Source organism: Raphanus sativus, unplaced genomic scaffold (assembly GCF_000801105.2).
Source record: "Raphanus sativus cultivar WK10039 unplaced genomic scaffold, ASM80110v3 Scaffold0029, whole genome shotgun sequence".
Classification (NCBI taxonomy): Eukaryota; Viridiplantae; Streptophyta; class Magnoliopsida; order Brassicales; family Brassicaceae; genus Raphanus; species Raphanus sativus.
Window position 1 is genome coordinate 32,501 of NW_026615353.1, and position 9,058 is coordinate 41,558.

The following is a 9,058-nucleotide window of genomic DNA, read 5'->3' on the forward strand; positions in this document are numbered from 1 at the left end:
CGTAACCGACCATGACATCAGGGTCTATGACTTGGTAACATGGATAACTACCACGTTCTCCATATGTATATATCATATAGACATAATAATATAAAGATACATAGATAGAACCACTTACAGCCGCTATAGCCCTTGCCGATTGGTCTGCTCGTCTCTCGGCTAACCGCCCTTGGACCCTTGGTCCATTGCGCCTAATTCCCTTCAGGAATAGGTCTTCCTATTGGCCTTAGTGACTTTATAAGCCACGGCCTCATATGGTTCAAGCCATACTATCCATGAACCGAACAGTCCCGCATAACCGACCCATGGTCTAGTTAGCGGTTAGGGTGTGACCGGCCAAGTCTAAGGATGAACCTTGGACTCAACCTTCACAACCTGACGTGTATAACCAGAAAGAAGAGAAGAAGATAGACTAGAAACAGATAAGGAGAAACGGTTGGGACTAATGAACCGACCAGATCCTCGGTTCGACCACAAGGGCTAACCGTAAGGTCTGATGGGACCAAAGCCCATACCATACCTTCTGAACCACGACTGGGTTCTCCAGGTTCTTCTCTCTATTCTGATCTTCCATATTGACCAGAGGTTGTTTCACAAACGATCAGAGTCGCCGGAAAACTAACCACCACTCAAACAGCCTCGGTATTGACCGGAAACTCTCTCTTTCTCTCTCTCTCTTTTTCTCTACGACTTTCTCTGAGTATTTTACTCTGGAACTGGATGAGAAAAGTGAATGGGACGAGGCCCTATTTATAGGAAATGAGGGGGTAAGTCTTGCCCCACGAACAGGCACGACTTGTACCGAAAAGGCATGACTTGGAAAACAGGTTGCACCCTTTTGTTCCCTTGCACCCCAACGCCTATCAGGCCATTATATTGGGTCAGGCTTAAGCCCAAACCATCCCCCAGGCCCCCTAGACACAGCCCACGGCCTTGCCCAAGAGCCCACCGGTCCATGGACCACATGGCTGGACCACCCAGCCCGCCACCGGCCCGGACCCGGACCACTGACCCGAAACCCGAACAGTCCGTCTAGCTGAGATGAGCTGACTCCCAGCTGACCCAGCTGAGTGAGCTAGTAGTCCAGCTAGTGGAGCTGACTTAGTAGTGAGGGAGCTGGAGTACACTCTACTGAGCTTCTGTGAGCTGGTCGAGCTACTCGTATACTTCGTCCAGCTACCGTCTAACTCGTTCTAGCTGTCTATTTCTTTCTCAGCTTATTTTGTTAAGTCTTTTCATACTTAACCTTTGTATTTGGACTATGGAACGCTTGCCTTTGATCACAAGGATCGGCTGGTTCGTTTCCTCGAACCATAGTCCGTCCCGACAATCCTTCTCAGGATTGGGGGCGTGACAAGTCTCCCCCCCTTAGGGTGGATTCGTCCTCGAATCCTGATTCATTTGTTTCCTCAGAAACAAACGGATCAAACCACTCTGGGTACTTAGCTTTCATTCTAGCTTCTGTTTCCCAAGTGATTATCTCTTAACCAACCATAGCCTTTTCAGGCTTGGTCACATTGCGATCTTAGTCCCTACTAGACTAACCCGCCAGACACTTGACTTCAGTCCATCACTGGACCTTGTCAAAAATTTGATCCTCGTCCATTTACGGATTTGATCATATTCTGGTCCTGGTCCACTCTGGGACTCGACCCTTACACCCCGACCATAGGTCCAACTCCGAATAGGTCGTGGCCTGATCCTCATCCATTACTGGACTTGATCATTTTCATCTCAACCTTAGGTCAAACTCCGACTTGGTTGTACTGCGACCCGGATCCTCTCTGGGACGTGGTCGCCTTCGGCTCGGCCATCTCGGCAGGAGCCATCAGATACAGACTTTTGGATAACAGATTATCCAAAACAGAATCAAGAGTTACCATCCTTCTTTTTCAAAGAGGACTGGTTAACTCTCATCAGATACGGACTCTTGGACAGTAGAGCTGTCCATGGTTCTAGTTCAATCATAAATGGTTCCGGCCTAACAGTATCAGGGTAACTCCCTGTAGCGCCTGAAACACACCTCGGAACTCAGACACCAACGAATCCTCTGCAGGGTCTTTCAGACAAACAGAACAGTCGGGCTCCGTAGTGGTGATTGTGGCCAAAATGGACTCGCAACCCTGTTTCAGCATCCGTACTGCTCGGACTGCTGATACCACTACTTTTCCTAGAGCCGGACTCAGACCTTGGTACTGAATCGGGTGAAGTCCATTCTCCAATTGCACACGACCCCTATGGCAATCGAGAGTGGCCCGATACCTTCCCAATCAGTCCATACCTAGGATCACCTCGTGATTCTTTAGGCGGACACAAACAGATTCACAGGGAAATATCTTCCCTGAATTGACCCTGGGATATTTGACATATTGCCCAGTGAATGCATTACTTGCCCTCCGGCTGCATTCACTATCACCGAAGTATCCCCAGCGTCCAGACAGAACAGACCCTTTCCGACCAGTTCCGGACTCACAAAACTATGTGTAGCCCCTGTGTCGAAAAGTACGTGTGTTTCCACACCACAGATCATAAAGGTTTCCAGATGAGTAGGATCTCGGATTGATTACACATTTGGAAAATGTCCCATACCATTCTCCAAAGCGTCTTACTTTTGCGAATGCTCACACCATTCACAAGAGCAATGTTAATATACCTCAATCCCCATCATGCTAAGATACTTAAGATCATGTTCTTCCATTGATTGGAACAAACATCATGAGTTTCCTTATTATTTCCTTGGACGGATTAAGATTGGAATGGGTTCATTCCATCCAACTCGATATAAGGGAACCTATCTTGACTTATACGAGTCATATCTGATCCATCTGACCAAAACTCCACTCGTGTAGTCATGTAGTGTATCCCTTAAATCAGCTTTAACATCGCATATGCTTACTCGTTATGAATGGCCAGCAAAGGATAACACTTAACATCAGTAGAGTGCTGCACGTTTATTTCAACCTAAGCCACTCCCGGTCCATGTTACTCCCCTTGTTCAGGTCATCCATAAACAAGTCTTGCATTGCTTCCATCCCTCCAATCCGTCTATTACTTCTAAATAACTAGATCAACTAACCTTTCTGTTTTTAGGATCTTGCCCTCGGAGAGTCATCTTGGCTAAGCTGGCTCATCTTGGAACTTCTCTGTTCACAAGAATGATACACCTTACCTCAGCTCTCTCTTGGCTCACCCCAACTAAGGTTTCATAGTCATCATAGTTTTCAGAAATAATTTCGGTTTGGAACTCAACATCTTTGAGCGCTGTCCTAAACAGGATCAAGCATGGCTCTGATACCAACTTGTAAGACCCGATCCCGGCCGACTAGGCCGCGGTCGACGCCTCACGTCGCTCGGTCCACTTCCTGGCCGAACCTCTTAATTTTTCGCCCTTTATTTATAATATCGCCTAAAGGCGAGGGCTAACTTAGACCTTAGCTAAAGACTTCATTTGTCATTCATAGCTTAGATCATTTCAACAGATACGCAGCGGAATATTCTCTAATTAACCATTGGTCTAAAACCAATCTAACACTTGTCTGGTAGAATCACCTTAGCCTTGGTCAGTTTACTCAACTACCAATCAGCTTAAAGGTCAATCCTAAACCCAAACCAAGTCATACGATTTTGAGGTTCCATTCCCCTAAACCATTCTATCTCGATCTATGCAAACATAGCTAGATCTTACCTTGGCCACATCTACGGAGCTGGTTAGCTCATCGGACCACCATTGACTTGAACTACACTTGCTTGTGTACTGGACCACGATCACTCAATGATCTTACTTAAAGTCCCTTAATGATTCCTGCATAAACAGCTCCCCTAGGTACTTAGTCATTCAACCAACCATCCCCACAGACATAAGTAACCTTTGAGAAGTCTTCGAACGGTTAAGAGATATGCATCTGGCCCTTTTTGGCTCATGCACACTCCCTTGCCTTATAGGCAATAGTACCAAGTCCTTCTTTTGGACTAACAAAGCCCATCATAATCCTAAGTCAATCAACCAACCATCCTCACATGACTTTGGATTCGATGAGTCTTCATCTGGCCTGACCGGCCTTGGGACTTAACCCAGACAAAGATATGACATGTTCATACCAACCGATGTATTCGTTAATCAGGTTAGTTTCGACACCTTGTTCCATTTCTATGGTCAGGTCATCCATACTCAACCATAATCAATCCTTACACGGCCTTCCTTGAACATTCACACTTAGGCTTAGTACTTATGGTCAACGACACATAATACTGGCCATTCACTTCGTCATGACTCTTAGCCAATCCCGAAGTTATCAACCCTGAGGTTGACATCTTGGATAATCACATCAATGCTCATACTCCAGCAACGTGACTATCTATACTAGTACTCGGCCATCGAACCACCGTCATGGAACATGAACCGACCCTTAGTCATGATAAGCCATCGTCTACTTAGCATGTACTGACATAACCGGCCTTCCATTGCCATCATGTGGGTCCATGCCCTACATAAGGCATATGGCGCCTATCTTACTCACCAACCCGAGGTTGATCGTAAGATATCCCACTTAGCCCTTGCGGGTAGAACCATCCATCCATTAACCATGGATCATGGTTCAGACATCAATCATGATGTATGGATTGCACTAGCCATTAAGGCCTTCGCTATTTCCTTACACTCATGTATTGACCTAACTGACAACTCACTGCCATCGTGTGAGTCCATGCCCAACACAATGCAAATGGTGTCCTTATATCAATCGAATCACTCGTACCCTTTTTGGTCTCGTTCCGTTCGTACCCTTTCGGTCCCGACCCGTTTGTATCCTTTCGGTCACGACCCGTACACATCCCATGGATCATGATACGTTCGTACCTTTTGGATCACGACACGTTCGTACCTCTTGGATCACGACACGTTCGTACCTCTTGGATCACGACATGATCGCAGATCTTGGATCACCGTACATTCGCTTTTGGATCACAATGCACCCTTTGGTCATTGGTACCGTTTGGTCCTCGTACCCTTTGATACTTGCAACCCTTGGTATCTTGTACCTTTAGGTTACTTGCATCCTTTGGTATCTCACAACCTTTGGTAACTCATGACTCTTGGCAACACGCAACCTTTGGCGACTAGTACCCCTTGATCCAATCTATTGGCTATGGTTAGCGATCAACGTAACCGACCATGACACCAGGGTCTATGACTTGGTAACATGGATAACTACCACGTTCTCCATATGTATATATCATATAGACATAATAATATAAAGATACATAGATAGAACCACTTACAGCCGCTATAGCCCTTGCCGATTGGTCTGCTCGTCTCTCGGCTAACCGCCCTTGGACCCTTGGTCCATTGCGCCTAATTCCCATCAGGAATAGGTCTTCCTATTGGCCTTAGTGACTTGTATAAGCCACGGCCTCATATGACTCAAGCCATACTATCCATGAACCGAACAGTCCCGCATAACCGACCCATGGTCTAGTTAGCGGTTAGGGTGTGACCGGCCCAAGTCTAAGGATGAACCTTGGACTCAACCTTCACAACCTGACGTGTATAACCAGAAAGAAGAGAAGAAGATAGACTAGAAACAGATAAGGAGAAATGGTTGGGACTAATGAACCGACCAGATCCTCGGTTCGACCACAAGGGCTAACCGTAAGGTCTGATGGGACCAAAGCCCATACCATACCTTCTGAACCACGACTGGGTTCTCCAGGTTCTTCTCTCTATTCTGATCTTCCATATTGACCAGAGGTTGTTTCACAAACGATCAGAGTCGCCGGAAAACTAACCACCACTCAAACAGCCTCGGTATTGACCGGAAACTCTCTCTTTCTCTCTCTCTCTTTTCTCTACGACTTTCTCTGAGTATTTTACTCTGGAACTGGATGAGAAAAGTGAATGGGACGAGGCCCTATTTATAGGAAATGAGGGGGTAAGTCTTGCCCCACGAACAGGCACGACTTGTACCGAAAAGGCATGACTTGGAAAACAGGTTGCACCCCTTTGTTCCCTTGCACCCCAACGCCTATCAGGCCATTATATTGGGTCAGGCTTAAGCCCAAATCATCCCCCAGGCCCCCTAGACACAGCCCACGGCCTTGCCCAAGAGCCCACCGGTCCATGGACCACATGGCTGGACCACCCAGCCCGCCACCGGCCCGGACCCGGACCACTGTCCCGAAACCCGAACAGTCCGTCTAGCTGAGATGAGCTGACTCCCAGCTGACCCAGCTGAGTGAGCTAGTAGTCCAGCTAGAGGAGCTGACTTAGTAGTGAGGGAGCTGGAGTACACTCTACTGAGCTTCTGTGAGCTGATCGAGCTACTCGTATACTTCGTCCAGCTACCGTCTAACTCGTTCTAGCTGTCTATTTCTTTCTCAGCTTATTTTGTTAAGTCTTTTCATACTTAACCTTTGTATTTGGACTATGGAACGCTTGCCTTTGATCACAAGGATCGGCTGGTTCGTTTCCTCGAACCATAGTCCGTCCCGACAATCCTTCTCAGGATTGGGGGCGTGACACCATCCATCATGGCCGGACCAACATCTACAGCTTCAACCACAACAACAAGAAGCATAGCCTAGCACCACTTAGTCCACAAGATGTTCATGTTATGCAAAAGGCAATGGACCAATCCAGCAAGGTAAGTAAGACTAACCTTTATATTACTTCTGGTCAAGTGCTTAAATCTTTACATCAAGAGACGCAGGTGCTACTAATGATCTTTAAGGAAGGTTGTTTTGCAGGTTTTGAGGTCCAAGACGTACCAGCTGAGGTGCAAGTCCTTATGGACCAGTACAAGGACGTCTTCCCTGAGGATATACCCGCCGGACTACCCCCCATCCGCGGAATAGAACATCAGATTGACTTTGTACCAGGCGCGCCCTTACCAAACGAGCTGCGTACCGAGTTAATCCCGAGGAGGCCAAGGAGTTGGAGAGGCAGGTCCAAGACCTTATGGACAAGGGCTACATTCGTGAGAGCCTCAGCCCATGCGCGGTTCCGGTCCTGCTAGTGCCTAAGAAAGATGGCACATGGCGCATGTGTGTGGACTGCCGAGCCATCAACAACATAACCATCAAATATCGGTACCCTATTCCTAGACTTGATGATATGTTGGATGAACTAAGTGGTTCTACTGTGTTTTCTAAGATTGATCTTAGGAGCGGATACCACCAAGTTCGAATGAAGGAAGGTGATGAGTGGAAAACAGCCTTCAAAACGAAACAAGGTTTGTATGAGTGGCTTGTGATGCCATTTGGCCTTACCAACGCCCCTAGCACTTTCATGAGGCTTATGAACGAGGTTCTAAGGCCTTTCATCAGTAAGTTTGTGGTTGTTTACTTTGATGATATCTTGATTTACAGTCAGTGCTTATCGGACCACCTTGACCATTTAGAACAGGTGCTAAAGGCTTTGCGGCAAGAAGGGCTTTATGCCAATCTCAAGAAGTGTGTATTTTGTACTGACCAGTTAGTGTTCTTAGGCTTTGTTGTGAGTTCACAGGGACTGAAGGTCGATGAGGAGAAGATCAAGGCGATACAAGATTGGCCCACCCCGACCACGATTGGACATGTCCGCAGTTTCCATGGTCTGGCCAGTTTTTATCGCGGTTTGTCAGGGATTTCAGTACCATTGCTGCTCCCATGACATCTGTGATCAAGAAGAATGTATCCTTTACTTGGGGACCTGCCCAAGAAGAGTCTTTTAATCAACTCAAATATAGTTTAACTCATGCACCAGTCCTTACTCTGCCTAACTTCGATAAAACTTTTGAGATTGAGTGTGATGCATCAGGTACGGGCATAGGAGCTGTGCTTACTCAAGGTGGCCGACCTGTGGCTTTCTTCAGTGAGAAATTGAGTGGAGCTGCCCTCAACTATCCTACCTATGACAAAGAGCTCTATGCTCTCGTGAGGTCCCTCGAAACTTGGCAACATTATCTTTTGTCTAAGGAGTTTGTTATTCATACAGATCATGAGACCCTTAAACACTTGAGAGGCCAAACCACACTCAAGAAGAGGCATGCTAGGTGGTTAGAATTCGTGGAGACATTTCCCTATGTCATTAAGTACAAGAAGGGAAAGGACAACGTAGTGGCCGACGCCCTCTCTAGATGCCACACTCTCATCACTACCATGGAGGCTAAGATTTTGGGTTTTGAACATATTAAACTTGCTTATGCTACTGACCCTGATTTTTCAGAACTTTATGCTAGTACCACCAGAGGTGTTGTAGGTCCATTCTACCAGCATGATGGGTTCCTATTCAAGGAAAAGAGGCTTTGCATTCCTCAAGGGACCATGCGAGATCTACTAACCCGGGAAGCACATAGTGGCGGCATGATGGGACACTTTGGCCGGACCAAGACCTTAGATGTTCTCACTGAACACTTCTACTGGCCGAGAATGAGACGCTATGTCGAGAACCTTTGCGCCAAATGCACTGTCTGCATAAAGACTAAGTCTCGATCTCATCCCTATGGTTTACATATGCCTTTACCTATTCCTAACGCCCCTTGGGTGGACATCTCTATGGACTTTGTTCTGGGCTTGCCCAAGATAGAAAACAAAGATTCCATTTTTGTTGTTGTAGACAGGTTCTCCAAGATGGCACACTTCATACCTTGTGACAAGTCCAATGATGCTAGCCAAACCGCCAACTTATTCTTCAAGGAAGTGGTACGCTTACATGGAGTGCCCAGAACCATTGTGTCCGACCGAGACACCAAGTTCCTTAGCCATTTCTGGCGGACACTGTGGAAGAAACTTGGTACTAAACTTCTTTTCTCCACCACTTGCCACCCACAGACAGATGGCCAAACCGAGGTGGTAAACCGTACTCTCTCTCAACTTTTGAGAGCTACGGTGGGTAAGAATTTGAGGAATTGGTTAAGTTGCTTGCCTTTTATTGAATTTGCTTATAACCATGCCAAGCATTCTATTACTAACCAATCCCCTTTTGAGGTTGTCTATGGCTTTAACCCAGAGATTCCGTTGGACTTCAACCATTGCCTCCGGATATGCAAGTTAGCCAAAGTGGTGTGGACAGGGCTGAATTCGT